This window comes from Schistocerca cancellata, chromosome 7, assembly GCF_023864275.1.
Source record: "Schistocerca cancellata isolate TAMUIC-IGC-003103 chromosome 7, iqSchCanc2.1, whole genome shotgun sequence".
In the NCBI taxonomy this organism is placed as follows: Eukaryota; Metazoa; Arthropoda; class Insecta; order Orthoptera; family Acrididae; genus Schistocerca; species Schistocerca cancellata.
Window position 1 is genome coordinate 307,438,740 of NC_064632.1, and position 22,340 is coordinate 307,461,079.

At 41.3% G+C, this 22,340-nt stretch overlaps 1 protein-coding gene and 1 pseudogene across 2 annotated transcripts in view; both read right to left on the reverse strand.

The window, feature by feature from the left end:
• LOC126092471 (multidrug resistance-associated protein 1) overlaps nucleotides 1–14,440 on the reverse strand; it is a 362,912-nt gene extending 348,472 nt beyond the window's left edge. For both annotated transcript variants that reach the window (XM_049908084.1, XM_049908085.1), the window contains exon 1: nucleotides 14,255–14,440. The gene's annotated coding sequence lies outside the window, so the exon portion shown is untranslated. The remainder of the gene's footprint in view (nucleotides 1–14,254) is intronic.
• Nucleotides 14,441–17,393: 2,953 nt separating this feature from the next.
• Nucleotides 17,394–17,511, reverse strand: LOC126093067 (5S ribosomal RNA; annotated as a pseudogene).
• Between the last annotated feature and the right edge of the window lie 4,829 nt (nucleotides 17,512–22,340).

The window sequence follows — 22,340 nt, forward strand, 5'->3', positions numbered from 1 at the left end:
AAACAGCTAGGGATTTCGACGATCTAATGCGCGAAATAGGGGACAATTTGGCACGATATCCTTCAGGACATCCAACAACTATCCGAATAACTGCTTGCATAAGGGCCAGAGGACAGCCAACGCGTTGTTGATTTGCACAATTTTCGAAGCTCTTTCTCTTGAATAAATCCGATTGTTCTGAACTCGGAAACCTTTGTTTGACCATACATATACATCATATCTACCGATCTCCCTGTCTTTCGTGTAATTCCTTCATAGAGTGTCGTTTGTCTTAAGAGTACATGTAGTCTACAACAAAGAAGCAGTCCCACTTCTTTGTTCATCGTTAAGAATAAACCTGATGTAAACAAAACACAAACGCGATGACCAGTCAGTAGTCCTAGCACACATACACTTGATGGCTGTACGCTCTTGGAAGTAGGTCCTACTTGCATTTAAGATATCTTACTACTATGTTACTGAAAATAATAATTTTTTATGTTCTAATGTAATAATAGCCATCGACGTTTTCTACGTCAAACATTGACTATGTAGTTTTTATTTAAAAACCGTGTACAATCTCAGTTTCTGTACTGTTGTGCGGATTGTCGTGCAGTTAATGCGTAGTGTGAAAGTGGATTATGATGCTTCCCGCTCCGTATTGAAATATGTGCGTGGAACGCCATAAAAAAGTGGCGAGAAACAGATTGTTCCGAGTGGTTTTAACACGTTTACACCCGTCGCCAACGATATGTCAGATTGTAGAAATGACATCTGAATTTACTGATATTTCTGTGTCACATGAAGTGAGTGCGCGGAAAGAAAACCAGGATAGCGGCAACCTGTCCACTACAGCGAAGACGCAGGAACGTCAGCCGTGTGTCTTACAAAAGTGTGACGACTTTTTGAACAGTGTTATGCGGTAAGAGACAACATTTTACACACTAATGGGGTGACAATGGTTTCCAGTTTGAAAAAAGGAAAGTAAGGAGTATAGCAGCAGACAGATGATATTGCTTTGTGGAGGAGACGTTGTCTCCGTCAGATTCGCGAATTTAGACGTGAGGAATGTAACATTAATTAAGTTGATGAGGCTTGGGTTAATGCGGGACATATCACACTGAAAGGAATGACAACCGTTACTGATTAACAGGCAAGCTTCTGTTCCACGTCTGTAACAGGGATAAAAAACGCGGCAGGAAAAGGAAAGAGGTTAATTATTGTGCATATAGGTAGATAATTGTGGTTTTGTGGAAGTGGTGATTTAATTTTGAATCTAACGAAACAGGAGATTATCGCGAAGAAATGAAGTGTTGAAGTGGTTTAGAAATGTTCTACCCAAATTGGAAACCTCTAGCATTACTGTAATAGACAACGCATATCACAGCGTGAAACTTGAGCGTAGGCCGCAAACATAATGGAAAAAGCAGGACATGTAACCACTGTAGGCCAGTAAGTGTTGTTGAAGCTGTTAATCCTGCACGTCACATTGTCGTTAATGTTACGAACGTACTACTACAATCTAAACCCAATATAACTGATCGGGAGCCAAGTTTAGGGATTTGTCGCGAGAAATAACATTTGAGCTGCCAGACGTACTGAAACTAACTCTGTGTCATATAATAAAGCCGGACGACAGCGGGATGCAAAACCGCACGCCATAAAAGAGAAAATGTGGCGCTTGGATGGTTTCGTGGGTTCTGTTGTTGATTACTTCTTTATTAATGCAGCAGATGGCAGTTCCACTTCTAAAATGTATTCATCGGATTCTGATATGGGACAGTTCGGAGATTACCAGACGACTAACTGCAGTTATCTTACGTTACAAACAGCTTACGCAGGAAGAGTATCCTTTGGTTTATTTGAGAATTTTCATCACTCTTATTTAATTACGACAGTATGTTAGCTAAGAACAAGAGCGTATGTTTTCCTTCTAGCTTTAAATTCTTTCAGTCTATGAACAGAGGCTTGCGCAATTCTCGGGACCAATGTGAGAAAAAAAGACAGTTTCACAACCACATATTTTGCTATGGTTCCCTAACTGTTTCCGTTAAGCAATAACACTCTGTTACCCCAGAAACGGTGACAATATTCGTTTCAGCACATTCAACATAAGCCTTTCGCTGAAATTTCAGAGCATGGGGCTGGCTGATGGGATCTGCTCACAGGTGGGACTCCGAGGTTCGAACCGCATTATGGCAGTTTTGCAGTGTTTTGTTTCATTCTGATTAAAAATTAGGAGATGTTCACAGCTATATTGCTTCTCTGCAGGTCTCTTTCTACGTTTAACTGCAACATCTCAGGTCACTGCATGTTACTTGTACTAGTCGGTCAGGCCAGTGCTGTCTTAAGTTGAAAGCGCCTGTAAAGTTGTTGTCCCATACTATCGCTGAGTCTATGTACTTCTAACGCACAGCATAAGACTTATATTTATCATCGTACTGGACTGTACTCTAGGCAGCTTTGTTTCCGCTCCTCGTGAAGCGAAATCCAAGCGTGTCCAACGAACACGGAAGACTACAAAGTGCAAGGTTTACAACAGATTAATTCGTATGATGAACGCAGTACAGCAACAGTACGTAGATCACTGAGGCAGCAGCGTCCCGGGTGACCAGAAAAATGCAGATGTCATTTCTGTGTGCTGGAGGGCACGTCAACAAAACTAGAGATCGGTATCAAGTCTATGTTGCGGAATACTGTAACAATGGGGCTAATAAATGGTCGCGTTTCTGTAGTGAAACATTACTTCCTATAATATCTAAAGTACTGGTCACAAATATTGTTGTAACGATTCGGGGTTACAAGCAAATCTACTGAAACCCGCTCTCCCTCCGCAACAAGTCTACGAAATACATGGAAATTAGTTGTACCCAAACCACACAGTGGGTCGCGTGGGGCGTAGATACAGAAAATGCCTCGGCACGTTAGACAATGAACGGAACAAAGTGCAGAAGAGTGACGTAAGCGAACCACAGAACTCGTCCAGTCTCACCGACGTCCATCTGTGGTAGAATCCTAGAACATACTTCGAGGTTGGACGGTGAGGTATCTAACAGCTGGTCGTCCACGCCAACCAGCATGGATCCAAAAGCATCAATATGCGAATCCCTACTCGCCCTTTCTTCACAGGACGTTCTACAAACGAAGGGTCGTCGAAGGGTGAAGGAGATCCAGTGGCTGCAGTACTTCTTGACAGCCACGAGCTTTTGACTTGGTACCACGCCAACGTTGGTCAACCGATGTACGGTATTGTATGGGTAACAGGGTGGCGACATGAAGGGCATCCGGCCAGCTCGTAAGTGGGTAGGACATCAATCGGGCCGACTTTGAGGAGGAGAGGCACCACAGGACATTTTAATTTCCACTGTCCGTACTTTTACTAATAAATTCATGAAACTGTCAGCATGACCAGGAAGGGTTCAGGATTCACACTCATAGCAGTGGAAGTTCAAAAACAAAATATTTTTTTTAATTGTTAAATTCCATCATTTTTCCACTTACTATTGGTTGCATTTGTTGCTATAGCTAGACTATTCTTCATAAGAAAGAGATTCTTCGATGAATTTTTCACAGCATACAAACCATTTTTACGGATGTATGAAACTATTAGAGTTTTCCAAATCTATTAAACACTATGGTTAAAATTGAGACAATTAACTATAAAATTTGAGTTTTTTCTAAACATTCATTTTTTCATAAATAAATTCTGTCTCGCACACCTCTAAGTATGGTTTGTGTGCTGTGCAAAATTCATAAAAGCAGCTCTCTTACTTGTGAAGAAAGTGTACCTATAGCGACAAATGCAGCCAAAAATGATGAACTTTCACATGTAAAAAAAATTATTTTGTTATGCTATGAGTATGAATCAAGAATCCCTCCTAGTCATGCTGACAAAGTTTTATGAATTTGTAAAAGTATAGACAGTGGAAATTAAAATGTCCTGTGGTGCCTCTCCTGCTCCACGTCGGTCCGTTTGACGTCCTACCTCCCTTCAAGTCAACCATGTCAAATCCATTTGTAATCACGCAATCGGGCCGACCCCGTGCAGATGAGAGACAAAGGAAAAAGAAAAAGGACTTCTGTTGACTGGTAAAATGCAATCAGTTCACAAAGACTGCTTACAAATCACTAGTGCTCCCCATCGTAGAATATTGATTAAGTGTGGACACCCAATCCAAATACATCGAGCAATGTGTACAGAATGTACTAAGAAGGGCGGGAAAATTGGTCAGAGGTTGTACTAACGGGAAAGCATCATGGGAATGACGAAAAAAGTTTTGTTGCTGAGGCTTGAACATAGACGCAAGTTATCCGGCGAAAACATAATTACAAAATTTCAAGAATGAGCATTTAATCGAGAGACTAGTGACGTTAGGCCCCTTACGTATAGCTCCAGTAATAGCCATTAAGGCAAAGACTTAACTACATCCAGGGTGTATACAGGGACAAGGAAAAAAAATTCCCGGATTATTCCCGGATATCCCGTTTAAAAAATATGCTTTTTCCCGGGCGACCTACTGTCACTTAGCACAGAAAAAGTTCCCTCGGAACTGTAAAACTTATCAATCCTTTGAATGGTTAACGTTTTATATAATCGCGTAGAACTTCCCGGAAAAAAAGAAAAGCCGGAGCAGAGAAGTTTTGGAAACACCTTTGATTTGCAGCAACATATACGCTGCATATTTTCGTATTACGAAAGTATAAATTCGAATTGCACCAAACACAGCTTGTTAGTTTCCGGGGCGTTGCAATCGAGGTTGATGATGATGTTTGGTTTGTGGGGCGCTCAACTGCGTGGTTATCAGCGCCCGTACAATTTCCCAACCTTTGCTCAGTCCAATTTCGCCACTGTCCTGGATGATGATGAAATGATGAGGACAACACAAACACCCAGTCATCTCGAGGCAGGTGAAAATCCCTGACCCCGCCGGGAATCGAACCCGGCAACCGAGGTTGTGATGTCCTTTTGTAAGCGAGTCATATCTCAAGCCACGAGATCTCGCCAGCCGATGACAGAAGCTATTCAGAGCATAGGGCACGTGTTATAGTCAGCCACTAGCAAGATTACTGGTTACATAGCGCGAACACACAAGAGGAAAAGTTAACGGTTTACATTAATGTACACAGTACCGTATATCTACAAGAAAAGCTAAGCTTTCACGTGTAATATTTGTCTTTTTTTGGTGTGATATACTTTAAGATACATCACACAAATGTGCCAGTAAATTTAAAATTGTGACATAAATGCCTCGGCTCGAAATTCTTGAAGTGGCTGGTCCTCAAACTGTTCAGTTTCGAACGCTGTGTGATTTAGATATCCATCCCACTTTCACACACGTAACATAATTCATCTTGCGTAAAAAGAAATTTACTTTGAAAGTAACGCTTTTCTAGCCACCGTTCGCAATACTGTTAGTTATAGGTTCGATTTACCAGTTGCCAGAGAGCGCCAAAAACGAATTATTGTGCGTGTGCAACTTCAGTGGTGTAGGAAGCCCGCATGTTCGTGTGTATAAAGCACTAAGAGAGCTTACACTACACCATAAAAGAAACAGGGCATCAGAGGATACTCAAAAAGGCATCAAAATTTCGTGAATCATACTAAAATGCATAATTCGGCTTGAAGTGCACATTGGTTTTTTCCAGATTCACAATGAAGTAGGTCCCATCTGATATTAAGCTTTTCAGTGTGATTTTTGGGATGTAAATTTTCTTGGAGTACCAGTACTCTACGATCTCATGTTTGGTTCTTTATTATGGCATAATGCCATACATGGCAGAAGATAACGTGCACTTGAAATTCACCGAACAGTTGGAAGTACCCAAAATTGTTAAATGAAACACTTCGTTTCAAATAAAATGATTGCCTCAGCGGAATTTCTTTAGCAAACTTGCAAAAATAACTTCATTCTTCTGCAAGGCGATTAATGCTTGACTGCTACTAACTTGGAAAGAAAATAAAATCAGAAACTGAAATTAATAATATATTTTTGCCCTCTGTAATTATGTGAATGCATTTTAATTCACTTGATAGCTCCCGGCCACAGAAATCCGTTTTGTTTTCATTTGACGTGGGAGCTGTACACGAAGAGAAGCAGCGAAATCACTTAACGTAAACACGGGTCACGTGGAGACTAACCCCCTCCCCACTACAACTCAGACAACTCTGTAAGCGCGAATCTGGCAGCTAGGGCGCGCGAGAAAAATTTTTCTCGTTTGCATATGGCTGCTTGCTGCTACTACCGATGCAGCTAACAGCCAAACTTCAAGAAGCGGGAAGCGAGAGAAGGTACTGCTTATACGCGAGTCAAATGCGCATGCGCAACAGACCGCTGGCAACTGGTCAAACGAACCTAATGTGAACAGTTGTGACGTCATGCTCATAGCAAGCAGTTTATTGTTACGAAGAATTACAGTCTGCGCCCTACGGCCTTTAACATATTTTTGCTATCTGTAGACGCTTGTGCGTGCACGGTGTTTTGTTGTCGTAAAATGCACATTTCCTTTGCCACTACAGTTTTATTTTTTTCCCTCTCGTTTATATTTTATTGCTGCAGTATCATTCTCCAGTAGCAGGATACAATAACATTCTTTGCTAGAGAATCAATTCTGCAGTCAAAACTACAAAAATGTAACTGAAAGCTAAAACAATGAAAAATTCCCGGGTTTTTCCCGGTTTCCTCCCGGATGAAAAAATTCCCGGGTTTTCCCGGGTCGTATACACCCTGTACATCACGCAAAGGGACACTTACGAAGTCATTATTTCCGCGTTCCATACGCCGAAAGAAACCCATCTTGTAGCAAAATACTAAGTGCCACGCCATTCGCTGTGGTTTGCCGAGACTGTGTGATGTACTATAGATCGATATGATTATATTGTATCTACTACGGTATCAACGTTCCTTGCAGCAAACACGCCAGCTCGCCTTCGATCAATGGTTCCTAACAAGGAGGTTATTGTCCATGAGGTGTAAAATAGAATTTTACATGAGGTAAAAGCAAAAGTGTACTACTGTATTTCAGTCATGAAACTAAGTTATTTTTAATAGAGCCTTATTATGATCACTATTTCGTACGAGTGTAGTGCTGATTATGCTAGTATTTGTTTTTCAAATACTGGCATTAACGTGTGAGTCTGGTGGGGGTTAGTTTGGGTAACATTGTTCTGACATATTACAAATGCTACACACATACTTTCTACATGTGCCATGCGTCTATAAATATCTTTTGCGAGTGCCTTGTCTAAGTTGTACATAGTTGCTACAATTTATCTGCACAGACATTTTAATTTGGTTGATTTTAAATGGGCAGTAGGGTGTGGATGAAACAAATGTCATTAGAGAGAGAAGTTTTTGTTTTGTTAAAGTTTGCTACCCTCAGTGTGGACAGCTGACTTTTGGGGAGTCATACGTAGCACCTATGATGCGCTGAATTGCGCCATCAGCCCGTAAGAAAATGATCGTTACAAGTAAACAGTACATTTCTTTTGTCCGGACATCTAAAACACTAAATGTGATTTATGTTTCGTCGTTTTAAAAATGAAATAACGTTGGTGGTCGGGATACGGCGGGGGAGGGGGGGGGAGGGGGTACTTTACTAGCTAACATCTCGTTTACTACACTCAAGGATAATTTTCTCGTACCCACATGACCATGGACCTTGCCGCTGGTGGGGAGGCTTGCGTGCCTCAGCGATACAGATGGCCGTACCGTAGGTGCAACCACAACGGAGGGGTATCTGTTGAGAGACCAGACAAACGTGCGGTTCCTGAAGAGGGCAGCAGCCTTTTCAGTAGTTGCAGCGGCAACAGTCAGGATGATTGACTGATCTGGCCTTGCAACACTAACAAAAACGGCCTTGCTGTCCTGGTACTGCGAACGGCTGAAAGCAAGGGGGAACCTACAGTCGTAATTTTTCCCGAGGGCATGCAGCTTTACTGTATGGTTAAATGATGGCGTTCTCATGGGTAAAATATTCCGGAGGTAAAATAGTCCCCCATTCGGGTCTCCGGGCGGGGACTACTCAAGAGGCCGTCGTTATCAGGAGAAAAAAAAAACTGGCGTTCTACGGATCGGAGCGTGGAATGTCAGATCCCTTAATCAGGCAGGGACTTAGGGAAAGCATTTGACAATGTTGACTGGAATACTCTTTCAAATTCTGAAGGTGACAAGGGTAAAATACAGGGAGCGAAAGGCTATTTACAATTTGTACAGAAACCAGATGGCAGTTATAACAGTCGAGGGACATGAAAGGGAAGCAGCGGTTGGGAAGGGAGTGAGACAGGGTTGTAGCCTGTCCCCAATGTTATTCGATCTGTATATTGAGCAAGCAGTAAAGGAAACAAAAGAAAAATTTGGAGTGGGTATTAAAGTCCATGGAGAAGAAATAAAAACTTTGAAGTTCGCCGATGACATTGTAATTCTGTCAGAGACAGCAAAGGACTTGGAAGAGCAGTTGAACGGAATGGACAGTGTCTTGAAAGGCGGATATAAGATGAACATCAACAAAAGCAAAACGAGGATAATGGAATGTAGTCAAATTAAGTCGGGTGATGCTGAGGGAATTAGATTAGGAAATGAGACGCTTAAAGTAGTAAAGGAGTTTTGCTATTTGGGGAGCAAAATAACTGATGATGGTCGAAGTAGAGAGGATATAAAATGTGGACTGGCAATGGCAAGGAAAGCGTTTCTGAAGAAGAGATATTTGTTAACATCGAGTATAGATTTAAGTGTCAGGAAGTCGTTTCTGAAAGTATTTGTATGGAGTGTAGCCATGTATGGAAGTGAAACATGGACGGTAAATAGTTTGGACAAGAAGAGAATAGAAGCTTTCGAAATGTGGTGTTACAGAAGAATGCTGAAGATTCGATGGGTAGATGACATAACCAATGAGGAGGTATTGAATAGGATTGGGGAGAAGAGAAGTTTGTGCCACAACTTGACTAGAAGAAGGGATCGGTTGGTAGGACATGTTCTGAGGCATCAACGGTTCACCATTTTAGTATTGGAGGGCAACATGGAGGGTAAAAATCGTAAGGGGAGACCAAGAAATGAATACACTAAGCAGATTCAGAAGGATGTAGGTTGCAGCAAGTACTGGGAGATGAAGCTTGCACAGGATAGAGTAGCATGGAGAGCTGCATCAAACCAGTCTCAGGACTGAAGACATCAACAACAACAAAGTTAGGAACCACTGTGTTAGATGTTATCTAAACTTAAATCGTCTTCATGTATTAACATGTTTTATGAAGATCCTAACTGAAACAATTACGTACAAGTTTCACATGGAAAGGAAACCGTGAGAAACAACGTGCAGTATAGCACGTCAAACAACAACGGCTACCTCACATTACTGGGGCTGTGTTCCGATTTCCCGCTCCGGCAAAGCCACCTGCTATGACGACACTGGGGAGAACCTGCAGCATACCTGACGCCGCCATCTGAAATCTCAACATACACGTTTGTTTTTTTCTCCAATACAAGACCTAACCGAATTATTAAAATATCAAAAATATAATCCTATCCATCAGCACACATTTAGAATTGCATTCCTTTACCTATTATTCTTGGTAACAGATAGCGTGGTTGAAATGTGCGTTTGGGTAATATCAACAAAGTGTCACAATCGAAGACACACATACTTGTAAGTATGAGTGAAACTGTTCTATACTCTTGAAAGCAATTTTTATGCCAACGGTTTGCACTTTGTTGTTAAAGTAGGAAACTTAACGCAATGGTTAAAATGAACATGTATGGCCAGAGAGGGGCATAGTGTGCAGGGGAAACAGCGACTATAATTTTATCAGGACAGCCACAAGTCGCAATTAGTATTTTTTTATTTTTACAGTTTCCACTATAATTTTAGAACAGCGGCGTCAGTAAAACTACAGTTTACATTGTCGGCAATGTAATCAGCCAACTACTGTATTTTAAACTAACTTCTGCGTTCATGTACGATATTTTCATTACTCATAAAACACTGCAAATGATATTTTAAATATTTTAGCTTATCCGCATCCACAAAATTCCGATAGCTCGAACAAACACTGTGAAACTGCCATTTACCAAAAATGGTTCATTACGAAATGTGACTTCTACTGCAAATTAGAAAAACACTACAATCTTTTCCAACTTATAGAAAAAAAAATTATTAACCTATATTTAATTCCAAACCACCCACGATGTTTCAAATGAATAAAATTAACTCATATGGAAAAATAAACACGCACAGTTACTAGTATTTGCTATAATGCATTTCTGATACCTTCAATAACTAAAGCAACTAAGGATACTACAGCGATACAAATGAAACTTTACGTTCATTACTGTTAGCTGTTACACTTTGGCAAATACTCGGTATTAAGTAAAAGATCTCTCTCTTGTTAACAGTAGAACGAACTCAATGATGCCCTAAGTAGGCAGGATATAAAATGAAGACTGGCAGTAGAACGAAAACCGTTTCTGAAAGAAACCTGAACATCGAATATAAATCTTACGTAATCTTTCCTGAAGGTATCTAGAGAGTAGCCTTCTACGAAAAAGAAACGCGCACGATAAGCTGTTGAGACAAGATTGTAATAGCTACCCAGATGTGCTGCTAAAGATGAATCCTGAAGATTGGATGGTTAGCTAAACGGAACTGAACCGAACGGGAGAAAAATTTATGGGACAACTTGACTAAAGTAAGGGATCGGTTGTGGGGGAGATCAGGAGGGATTTGATAATGGAGGGAAGTAAGGAGGTTGAAACGGACGTACAGGGATTGGACAAAAATATCTTAAACACTGCAAGAAGTGCATGCTGTAACATTGGCAGGGGAGCTAGAATTCAAGAACGACTTGTCAATGACGCAAATGCCTGAACAGTGAGATGTGGTGTTGAAGCCATACAGCCTGAACTACGGAGTAATTGAAGAAAGTCATTTGACCAGGTGAACTGTTTCACACTGTTTTCGACTTCAGACCCAGTTTACGTCCAAGGGTGAAACTTGGAGGTGGTTCGGTGGTGATTTGTACAGCCATGTCGTGATACTCCACGGGTTACCGCCAATGATTATGTCACCACTTTGGTTGATAAAGTCCGTCCCATGGCACCATGTATGTTCCCCTATGGTGTTCAAGGGCGACACGGCACCTGATCACATCGCTCGCATCCTTCAAGCAACGGTTTTGTGACACGAAGATGAATTGTCGCTTCTCCCCTGGCCACCACAATCGCCAGATCTCAATATTATTGACCCCCTGCGGCCTGCTTCGGAGAGAAGGAGGCGTGATCGCTAACCACCTCCAGTAGCCACTCTCTTGCAGGGAGAATATGATTCCCTTTAAAACCATACAAGACCTATATTTATCCATTCCGAGAAGACTGGAAGCTGTTTCGAGTGTCAGCGGATTTGCTACATCGTATTACGCATGATCATGTGTTTCTGTGTTTCCATATTTTGTTTATCGTCTGTAGGTTGCAGTAGTTACGCAGAGACAAAGACACTTTCTTGCACAGGGTAGACTAGCTTGGAAGAGCGCAACATTCATGGGGAGGACGGGGTTGTGAATCGAGACGTAGGAAGAGGAAATATGCCCTTTGTGAACACCAGCAGTAAAGCTCGAAACTGACCTACCGAGCTGTAGTGCGCCTAAATGTCCAGGTAATTGACAGTAGAATATAATGATCCACACTGCCATAAAAAAGCTTTTATGCTAAAAATACGAAATGTATAAGGTTTACAATACCGTCTGACGTAACAAGCCATATATTTTGAACACAATCTATTACGGTTAATTTGAAACATTCCTGCTAAGTATATTGCTTCATCACAACTCGCAACAAACTAATTCAGATCTATAACATCACTGTCCAAAAATGTGGAAATTACGTTTCGCGCACCTGACTGAAAAACTGGTAACAGCATCAAACCTAGAAAATAAATTTGCACGGTATAGAACAGAAATGCTCACGCACCGTTTCAGTATTTCACTTACACTACAGCTATGCGAGCTTGTAAATTGGAGGAATCTCTTCTTTTTCTTGACGTTTCCACCTACAATCGGCAAAGCCTGTCTGATGTTTGACAAATAAAGCATGTTCTTCGTAACTTCCTCCGGTTTGCAACGGGCGCCTCATTCTGGCTGCAATTGTTTTCTACAGTTGGTCCGGATGCAAACCCTATCTACGAAGGCTAAACCTCACGAACGCAACTGAAAAATATCCCGAAGCAAACTAAGCTTGTAATTTCTTGCTATTTTCGAGACTCAGATCTCAAGTTACTGGATTCACCGAATGTTAGCAGAAAATTTTGGAAATTACTGTGTCCAAAAATATAAATGCTTTCGGCAAAATGTTTGGAAGGCTCATTATCCTTCACCTTCAGCATCTGCGACCGATTATAAAGCCCTGAGCACGTGAAACTTACGGCCTCTATGAATCCCCACGTTATAAATGTATGAAACAATCAAAGGCAAAAGTTAAAACAAAAAAATAAAATAAAATAATTCATTAGCATCTAGTACGGCGATAGTCTAATCTCCAAGTTACACCTACACATTTTTGCAAACCTCGTCATTCGCGAAACAAACAGGAAATTTTAACAAAGCTACGGTGAAGAAACAGCTCCGTTAACAGTTTAACGCTACCTGCGCTAACGGTTTCTATTTCAGTGTGCAAAATCTCTCAATGATCAAAGCAGACAGTCGACTGCATTAGGCAGCGCACAAAGCTATATATTTATTGTTTTATTACTCTTAAAAAATAAACAAGTCAAGTATTTCCTTAGTATTTCGAGGTTTACTGCTGTGGTCCCTTTATGCTGAAATTAAATTATAAACAAAAGCGGTCTCAGCATGCGCTGTATGACTATAACAGTTGTTGGCAATTTAAATTGTGAGCTACTGAGTAAGAGCCCACTTAACGGACCACCATAATTTGTATGAAAGACTACTTTTCATTACAGGCTTTATCGCGGGAGACAGATTCCTCTAAAAATCTTAGCTCACAGGGCGCTTGTCAAGTCTACCCCAGAAGGAGGTGTAACTTAAGTTCTAAATGAATGGAAGGCGAAATGTGGTCAGACTCAGGAACAACATTTGTGGTTGCTTTTTTCACGGGCATTAACGCGCTGCAAGTGTACGAATGTAAATGCGCAATGCACCATGTGAAAGATGAAAACTATGAGGTCTCTAGCTTCTACGAGCAAATATATCTTCCTAGTTTCCCTTCCAATCAAGCAGCACATACGTGACTAGTAAATTATGGCTGTAATATCCTAATTATAACTAATCTGACGTGGAAACGTACTTGCGCTGACAACACAATGCATGATTAAAAGCGACAAACTGCAATACCTTATCAAACCAAGAAAATCCTATGGGCACTTTTTGCGGTTTGCATGCGAAATTTATGTCTATCTCAATAGCGGACTACCTGCTTTTGTTAAAACTAGTCACCCTTCCTTTCAAAGCGTTTCGTTGCCTTTTCAACAAGTATCGATTTAAAACTTTTTTATGGCTGGAATCAATTTCACGCAGAAAAGTTTCCTAAGGTTGTGCAAGCCGTTGAGAGCAACGTACCCACAAAATTGTTCCTAACGTCTCATATGCTGATTCTTTGAGAATAGCAGCGTGTGCACATACTACACAGAGTGCAGCAATCTTAGCGCAAATATTAGTTCGCGCGACGAAGTGTTAAATTAACATTAGGTCTCACCGGAATAATGTTACATTCACGTCAAACATAGGAAGCGTGTAACAAAATTTAATGATCTAAAAGTAGCGCTAGCCTGATTACTACACCCACGTGGTGACGTTGCCCTTATGTTAACAACAATGATAATTTTAAGACAGTTTAGCTTTAGTTTTTACACTATTTTGTGATCTGCAACAATAAGCAGCCGGGTCTGTGTTCTGCTTGTTTTTCTCCCAAACTTGGGAAACCCGTGGCGTGGACACGTGTTGCGGCGACCAAAAAAGCAACTTTATTTAGAACCTGTTTCGCAGAGAGCTGCTGAGCCATCGACCCCGATCTAGGCCACGGGGTTACCGGCTGTCTTAAGTTGCTACGCCCTGTGCTTTTTGTGCTTGCGCCCAACTGACCGTTTCGTAATGCCAGCAGCCGGTGCAAATACCGGCTAGCGCGCGTATATCGGGAAATTCGCTTGGCACCAATAGTGGTACGTTCTTTGATGGCTTGTAAAACGAATTTTATAACTTAGGTGAATTTATAGAGAGTGAAACAACGTTACCCGAACGGCAAACATATATTTCAGAAACGGGCTGCTTACTTACCTGGGCCAAAACTCTGTTACAAAAACCGCAGCGATGAAGAGTCGATCCCGTGAAACGGCCACTACTAGCACAGACACACTCACTCACGTACTGGCGCAAATCGCCCACAGACCAACTCTGCTCACCACTACCACCACGAGACCACACAACGATCTGACTGCGTTCACGCCAACACGAACCTACAAGAGACCGACTCCTAGTGATGCGAAAAGGAGCCGGTGGCGGTAGTGCGCATGCGCGCCAGTCTGTCGAACAATGCGCATGCGCGATGGCGGCGACGCTGTTTACGTTAAGATGTCGGCGCAGTGCGGTTTGTCCGTTCGACCGAGAAGCTGCAGTAAGCCGTATCCGAGCGTCTGATACATTACAGCTGTCTTCTCAGACGAATCGTTAGGTTTTTTCTGAGCGTCTAAAATGTGAGAGGAGAAAATGTCAGTATGTTCAGGTGCATTGATATACAAGCGAAACGAAATACAACGTTTGACTTGTGTTTCAGTTACGAATTGATGTTCTGTTTCCTGGCGAATCCAACAAATTTTCAGGAGAGACAAGTCTGCCGAAAGAGCAATAACCATTAAAGTTTATTCCACTTCAAACATAAAGTTGCTGATCCAGACTTAAAATGGTATATTTTGTGCTGTTTTATACGTACCTTTAGCAGGCCGATAGTGAGGACAGGCTACAAAAACCATGTGTGAGCGGTGAATACTTGGGTTGTAAAACCAGACTTAATTGAGTCAACATTTTAAATATCTTTCAAAATGTATCATCTACTCAGTTCCAAATATCCTAAACAATAGAGTAGCATGTTACAGATAATCCAGGTCAACTAGCGAGGAAGACTCCATTTGTTCATATCATAAAAAACCAATAAGTATTCTTATCATGATCTTATAACAGGAAGAGAACCGTTACAGAACTGTTCGGATATGTTAAATTTCCAGTATCAGTTTACACCTGGATAGTACAATCTTCCGTTTTGTGCGTTTAAAACAGCTAAGACAAGCTGATCCTTTACTTTCGTAATTCATGTACCTGCAAATTGTGTCTAAATTAGGATATGCGCAGAAGTTACAAAATCCGTGGAAATTATCGAAGGAAAAATTAATTCATGTGTCTGAGCTCCGTTAGATGAAATCGTTTATGAAGCCATCTCCGTGATCTCGGGGTTTAGCGTTGCGGTTGCTAGTGATATAGTTCGGATTACCAAGTAGCGGTGGAAACATTTGAAACGGTGAATTCAGTCTCACGAAACCAAATGCTGTTTTAATATAGTAGGTAGCGATGCTAACACTGAAATCGTGGCAGTGTTGTCAAATCGAAATGCTTTCAAGCGTCTGAGGAGCCACTCGACGTTTCATTTATGCGTTAGCAAGTCTGTCACAGAGAAACTCAATTATAACCTTCATGCAGGGTAATAACTTAATTTTTTAAACTTATGTTATATGCTCGCTCTAATGCCTTTGTACTGACGTAATTTGGTTTCTAACGAAAGTTATGTATCGTTGTACTGATGTCAGTGACGAGGAGTATTGTCACATTTCTGGATATCCGTTGCTCAAATTTACAACCATTCTGGATAAAATTATTTCCAGTTTTTGTAAATCGTGTCAGGCGATTACCATGATGATCCACTAGATGTCATCGTTGAACTTTCTCTCCACTCTCACGATGTATAGCACATCATGCCCAACGACTGCATTTCTGACGAGACAATAAACTTCTGCCTTTCCTTTCACATCCATGTCTGTACTGTGCAATCAAATGTGAACTGTTACTAAAATTACTTTGTCTATCTGTTGACTGAATGTACGAAGGATCCCTGTTATTATGTTTCCATGTGGGCAGTGACGTACATATAATGTTGGAAGCCCCACCCCCGTCTGCAGCCTGCCTCTGCTCATTCACTCACCCCCCTCTGCCCCCACCCCGTCCCAGACAAATACACATTACACTACACCATAGCATAGACGCTCTTCTCCGAGTTGAGTAAGAAAAATAAAGTAAGTACTAAAAACCTTTCAAAACGAATTATTTCACTTTAATATTTTAGTAAAACGAAATAGCCTATGATTTTAACTTTTTTCCCGATGTATCATAACATGAAATGTGAAGATATTTTGTACATCCAAATTCGGGGCACATTAAAAATTTTTGTTGCAAATCAAGATTTTAATTAAATGTAACAAATAAAAAATAGCTTTTATTTGTTAAAAAAGGACATTAATTTATATTTTAAAATCATCTTGTAAGATGAAGGAATTGAGCAGACATACTGTATTTATTAGTGCTGTGAATTTTCTTCAGCATGTCTGTATTCTTCAAAAGCACGTGAAAGATTCATCATAATTCACATAATGACGTAGCATAGCGTAACAGTATGTAGCACACAATAATTCGGATATAACTGCGCGCGCACAGATGACATATGGTGGGGAAGCCAGCTTTGTACCTTGTGCACAATAATGTTATTGGGTACTTTTCGGAACAGTAGCAGATCTTTCAGTGTCATCAACTAATAATAAAACATAGCGATACAAGTGGAATAAATATCTAATTGGGGACAAATCGTTTCATTATTGTTTAGCCCGCAAAAAATACGAGTCTCGAATTACCTTTGAAAAAGTTTGAAACATAGCTACAAAAATCACGACTGTCACAAAAAAACGGGACAGTATGAAATAGGTATTCGTCGCTACATCGTTTCAAATACAAAACACCGCACACCATCCCAGGTACGCCGGCCGCGGTGGTCTCGCGGTTAAGGCGCTCAGTCCGGAACCGCGCGACTGCTACGGTCGCAGGTTCGAATCCTGCCTCGGGCATGGATGTGTGTGATGTCCTTAGGTTAGTTAGGCTTAAGTAGTTCTAAGTTCTAGGGGACTGATGACCTCAGCAGTTAAGTCCCATAGTGCTCAGAGCCACATCCCAGGTACTTTTCTTTCTGCCAGAACTGGCCTCGAAGTACCAACGCTACCGACCGGCCGCCGTGACGTCCTCAGCCCACAGGCGTCACTGGAAGCTGATGTGGTCAGCACACCACTCTCCCGCCCGTTTTGTCAGTTTACGAGACTGGAGCCGCTACTTCTCAGTCAAGTAGCTCCTCAGTTTGCCTCACAAGGGCTGAGTGCACCCCGCTTGCCAACAGCGCTCGGTAGACCGCATGGTCACCCATCCAAGTGCTAGCCCAGCCCGACAGCGCTTAACTTCGGTGACCTGACGGGAACCGGTGTTACCACTGCGGCCAGACCGTTGGCAAGGTACGTTTTAATGAAATGTAAATCCAATCTGTTTCTTATGACAGTCTTAACCCTAGAACGGTCGGGCTGGGTCTGTGGGACCCAATAAATAAATCACTTGTAACAAATGACAAACAGTATGTTTAGATAAAACTTCGAATTTTTATTTTGATTAGGTACTACTAAATGCTATAGTGACATTAGTTTAGCTTTCTGCAGCATACAATAATTACTGTAAAAAAAACTGAAGCATATACATCTTTGTAGTACTAAACCCTCTAGCAACTGAAAATACAAGTAAATTTGACTGAGATAAGAGTATAATAACAATTTGTACAGAAACCAGATGGCAGTTATAAGAGTCGAGGGACGTGAAAGGGAAGCAGTGGTTGGGAAGGGAGTAAGACAGGGTTGTAGCCTGTCCCCGATGTCATTCAATCTGTGTATTGAGCAAGCAGTGAAGGAAACAAAAGAAAAATTCGGACGAGGTATTAAAATCCATGGAGAAGAAATAAAAACTTTGAGGTTCGCCGATGTCATTGTAATTCTTTCAGAGACAGCAAAGGACTTGGAAGAGCAGTTGAACGGAATGGATAGTGTCTTGAAAGGAGGATATTAGATGAACATCAACAAAAGCAAAACGAGGATAATGGAATGTAGTCGAATTAAGTCGGGTGATGTTGAGGGTATTAGATTAGGAAATGAGACAGTTAAAGTAGTAAAGGAGTTTTGCTATTTCGGGAGCAAAATAACTGATGATGGTCGAAGTAGAGAGGATATAAAACGTAGACTGGCAATGGCAAGGAAAGCGTTTCTGAAGAACAGAAATTTGTTAACATCGAGTATAGATTTAAGTGTTAGGAAGTCATTTCTGAAAGTATTTGTATGGAGTGTAGCAATGTATGGAAGTGAAACATGGACGGTAAATAGTTTGGACAAGAAGAGAATAGAAGCTTTCGAAATGTGGTGCTACAGAAGAATGCTGAAGATTAGATGGGTAGATCACGTAACTAATGATGAAGTATTGAATAGGATTGGGGAGAAGAGAAGTTTGTGACACAACTTGACCAGAAGAAGGGATCGGTTGGTAGGACATGTTCTGAGGCATCAAGGGATCACTAATGTAGTATTGGAGGGCAGCGTGGAGGGTAAAAATCGTAGGGGGAGACCAAGAGATGAATACACTAAGCAGATTCAGAAGGATGTAGGTTGCAGTAGGTACTGGGAGATGAAGAAGCTTGCACAGGATAGAGTAGCATGGAGAGCTGCATCAAACCAGTCTCAGGACTGAAGACCACAACAACAACAACAACAACAACAATATAATGAGAGTAAGTTGTAGAAATAAGAAACAAAAATGATGAACTTTCGTTGTATAAATGGAAATCATGACTTTGAAGAATAGTTCATGAAATACCGTCCTCTAAAGTTATCACTTTTCAAAACAGTCGCCGCAAACCATTTCTGCATGTGCCAAGCTTAACCACAATTTGCAAACTTCGCAAAACTATTTAGTTTTGCAGTCCTTGCATTTGTAGCATCTTCCCCTTTTCCCTGGTTGTGGATCTTCGATTATTCTTTGTTCTTCGGTACTGGAGAGGTTAGAGGCAAGCCTGCGAATATCGCGCGGGAGGTTTGGTTGGGTTGCGCGCATTGTAAAATATGGTCTTAATGAGAGACTTTCCTAGTGTTCTGAGGTATTCTCGTCTAACTGATACAGTTTTGTTGGCTTTGAACACGATGTAGCCATTCAGAGCTGCAGTGTTCAACAACTGAAAAAAGAGACAGAGGCCACCGTCTTGTCCCTCTACCAACAGTATATTCACCACACATAGCATCAACGACGTCTATGCCGCCCTTGGTTTTGTTGTAGTGCGTTATTATACTTGGTTTTTTCTTTCCACCGCTGTCACTGTCAATTTCATCATCATGGTGCGTTGACGACAAAACGAGTACAGATTTGTTTCGTTTTGGTACATATGAAAGTAATGTGACATCTTCCTGAAATCCTAACATACTTGAGTACACTTCTTTAGATTTTTTGGGTAAAAAGTCAAACGGAATTTCAGGCTTTTTTTTTAACGCACCAACAACAGTAATATTCTTTTCTTGTAATAGTTTTTTGACGATGGGGTAAGAAGTAAACCAATTGTCTTTCGTCAAATTCTTGTAATAGTTTTTTGACGATGGGGTAAGAAGTAAACCAATTGTCTTTCGCCAAATTTCTTCCAGACTCTTTTACTGGGTCTACAAGACAGAAAACATCATCTGCCTTATTACTGACTTTGTACGGTCCTTGGGGTTGTGCACCTGCATAAACTTCCAAATGTTGCATTTCGTCCAAAGCAACGTTTTCTGACGGAGCAAGATTATCTTGTGCTTTTCTTTCTTCCCTTGTAAGGATGTTGTCAAACCTGATACAACGAATCAAAAATCTGAACCTCTTCAGTGACATACTTGCACGAAAGATTTCTATTCCTGTCCCATCTGTATTCCAAAAGTCTTCATTTTACCGCCATGCAATGTTCCAGTTAAATAAAGTAGGCCAAAATATGCCTTCAGTTCATCAAAATTAGTAGGCCTATCCATGTTCGGGTCACTTGCATAATTGTTTCGAACTGAATCAATATAGCTATTGGTTGATTCAAGAACTGTATCAATCAATGCATTGCTAAAAATTAACTGCCATAATTCTAGCAGGGAATGTACATCCATCGCATCTCGAATACTTCCAGGCAAATGCATTATAATTATGTGGTGGTGTCTTGTTCGAACGCTTTGTGGGGAACACGATTTTCGCCATTTAGTTGCTTTATTCTTTCCTTTGTAATAGAGTATAGGTGACGTACCTGAGTCAGTTAGAGGAGCTGTACTTGAATCAGCAATAGCAGGTGCGTCCGTGTCGGTAGATGACTGAACATCTTCCTCTTCATCACCGCTTATTTCACTGTTGCTGTCATGATAACTGTTTATTTTGAAGTCTGGGTCCGCATCAGAATCGTCTGCTTCAGTCTGATCATCATACAAAGTTCTGCAAATTTCCCTGTATGAAAGACTTTCTCTTGCCATGTTCAAATGGTTCAAATGGCTCTGAGCACTATGGGACTAAACATCTGTGGTCATCAGTCCCCTAGAACTTAGAACTACTTAAACCTAACTAACCTAAGGACATCACACACATCCATGCCCGAGGCAGGATTCGAACCTGCGACCGTAGCAGTTGCGCGGTTCCGGACTGAGTCTTGCCATGTTATACTGCAGGCAACTGACAATGATAATTCGGTGTTAGGACATCACATATAGTTCACAAAATAACTAGTTACTCAGTGATACACCAAAATAAAAATGGGGTTGCACCGGCAGAAATGAGTTACATAAACGGTCGGGCTGGGTCTGACAGACCCGCGCGCCTTTTGAAAGACTGCCAAACAATGACTAAACGAAGAAAAACCTTATTCACGACAATAATGCTTTCTCTCGGATGTTTCAGGAAGGTAGCAGGGCGCTCGAGTCAAATCAGCAACTATAGGAATATAAAGTCAGTGAAACAAAAACCAGTGGGTCTCACAGACCCAGCCCGACCGTTCTAAGGTTAATTATCCGCTTTCAATTTTTTTTAAACAAACCCACTATTGTTACAGTGACCAATGAAGATGCTTTAAACAAAGCGAAACGAGTTCGATCTAAATAAGACTTCAATATAGTTGCAAAAGACGGCATAACTCTCACATTAATTGTAATACTGCGATTGTAAGAGGCCTTAAAAAAACAGACTCGTTAATGTTGCAGGTTTTCTGTTCTGCGCATTACGTCTCGGCCATCTGAATGCTCTTCCTCTCAGTGATTCCCTTTGCCGCTGCTTGTAGTTACGTTACCCACACAGCTGGTTCAAAATACTTTGCTATTAGCACCATTACTGATACAGTTAAAATATAAACGCACTGTTAGGTCATACGGTATTGATGAATGTCACCAGCTTATTAAAATTTAGTTTCGAAAGCCGCGTGGCCGTTTTTTTCCCCCCTCATCACGTTTTAGCATAGAATAGTTGTTGACAGCCGCGCATGTTCCTTGTAGGTATGTATGACACTAACCGCTGACGCACGCTTGTTTGGTGGCGCTCGCCTCGGATGTACTTGTAAGCCGGTTCGAATCCCGGTGGTGGAAAATTTCCCCTGCCAGTATTTGGGCGGCAGTGGAAGGAGACGTAAGATCCTGATCACCAATTTTTGCGTCAATGTTCTGAAGTGCGGACGTGTGAGACTTTTGATGGCAACAGTCCGACGGTGGCCTCCTTGGTGATATTCAAGAGGAGTAAGTAGGCTGGGTGGCGGCACAGGGTTTCAGCTCCTCTCTACCCTTCAACAACAACACAAACCCAACACTGCACTGTACAAGCACTCGCCACAGCCACACAGGCACTCACCTGAAACTTCATGACTTCCTCAATCCGTACGTAGCACATACGCTGATCCAAGTTTTATTGTTTATTTAGGGAATCATCCGAACTCGCTGCGGCCTGATTATAGCTTTTACTTTACACCATGTGCTTTCACCGCATCACTTGTTTTCGACTCTGCGTATTCCCAACATCTGATTAAAAAAGTTGTTTATCGGAGTGTCAGTACATCCTCGAAAAAAAAGGTAGTTTCTCTTTGCTTCCAGTAATTTTGGATTAGAATGTGTTTAGACTACACTATAGTATGATAATATTCCCTACACTGCCGAATAAGTGATTGTTTATTTCATCACAACAATAGAGAGATATATTGTTTTCGATGTATCAATGGGACTACGCTTGGCAATGACATATTTTCTCATTTTGGTGTTTGATATTGATTTTTCCG